At 43.0% G+C, this 1452-nt stretch overlaps 1 protein-coding gene across 1 annotated transcript in view; it reads right to left on the bottom strand.

Annotated features, from left to right (window-relative positions):
* DGKE (diacylglycerol kinase epsilon) overlaps nt 1–1452 on the bottom strand; it is a 23745-nt gene that overhangs the window by 18943 nt on the left and 3350 nt on the right. The window lies entirely within an intron of this gene.

Below are 1452 nucleotides of genomic sequence, written 5' to 3'. Positions count from 1 at the left end.
TTTAAAAATCCTCCCTAGGCCAGGCCCGCTTGTTGGAAAAGCCATGTCTTGAGGGCGCGGCGGAAAGTAAGGAGATCCGGAATAATCCGGATCTCGGGGGGTAGTTCGTTCCAGAGGGCAGGGGCACCCACAGAGAAGGCCCTCCCCCTGGGGGTCGCCAGCCGACATTGCTTGGCCGACGGCACCCTGAGGAGACCCAATATCATTTTTGAGAGACTTAACAAAAAATGGTACGATCACTCAACCACTGAAATAAAGCACATTAACTCTACTCTTTCCTTAGTAGTTTCAGAAGGATGTTGCTGAAAATAAATCTCTTCCATCTATTCTCATTTTCCACAAGCTTTGCATTATTGCCAACGTTGTTTCAGTGTTCTTCTGTGAGTGGCAAATGTAAAGTTTTGTGAAAATATTTAGGAGACTAGGAAAAGATCATTGAATCAATAAAAGGAATTTTTAGATATATCATTTTATGTAACCAAATAAAGTACTCTCTGAGTTTAACACAGCCAAGCCCAAGCATTAGTACCATATAGCAGAAAAGAAACAAAAAGAAAGGACTTTGCCAACAGCTTGTTTTGCCCAGCAAAAGGAAAAGGAAGTAAAAAGAAACTTGGCTTAAAACAAAACAAAAAAGGTGAGTTGGTACCATTATTACAGACCCAATTTAGAAAAAAAGCATTAAAACTCCAAGAGAAATAATTCCTATAAGCAACCTCAATGCCCTCCTCTTGCTTGCCCTTGGATCTAGTGGAACAGAGGGCTGTTACTCGTCACAGATTGGCTATCTATCAGCACCACTGCTGGTCATTAGCCGATCCTCCCTGTGTCTATGCAGGCAGGCAGCTCTCCCTCTGGTTGACCACCTCCCCCAATGCCTGAGGGGCCTGGGACAGCATCGTCCTCAGCCCCTGGTGTGCCTTTCCTGCTGGACGGTCCCAACTCCAACTCTTCCTCCTCCCCCTCCTCCTTCTCCTCCGAACCAGCTTCTGAGGGGGCCATGAAATTAACTTCCTGATCCAAATCTAATACCCTAACCAATATACTAGATTACATGGGGAAATATACTATATAGATTGTCCTTGACTTACCATTCAAAGTTATGACCGACCCAGAAAAGGGTCCCAGATCTGAGGTTCCAATGGCTGCCCCCGGTCACATGACCATACTTCAGGCACTCAACAACACAGCCACAATTATGGCCATTTGCAGTGACTTGTGGTCATGTGGCTGTGTTTTATGATGGTTTTGCCGAAATCTCTGCTATGTTGCATGATAACTTTTAATGATAACTTTTAAATTGTAGTTCCTGTTAATTTGTAATGGAATTATTTAAAATCTCATTTACAAATCACTTTCAATAGGCAAATATCTGGTGGCAGAAAAATGACATATAAATACTGACAAGGATTAACAAAGTCAGTAGGACTGGGCAATCCTTCAGATTTGATT

Source organism: Protobothrops mucrosquamatus, unplaced genomic scaffold, assembly GCF_001527695.2.
Source record: "Protobothrops mucrosquamatus isolate PMUCROS unplaced genomic scaffold, P.Mucros_1.0 scaffold565, whole genome shotgun sequence".
Lineage (NCBI taxonomy): Eukaryota > Metazoa > Chordata > Lepidosauria > Squamata > Viperidae > Protobothrops > Protobothrops mucrosquamatus.
This window is presented reverse-complemented; position numbering and strand designations above follow the sequence as displayed.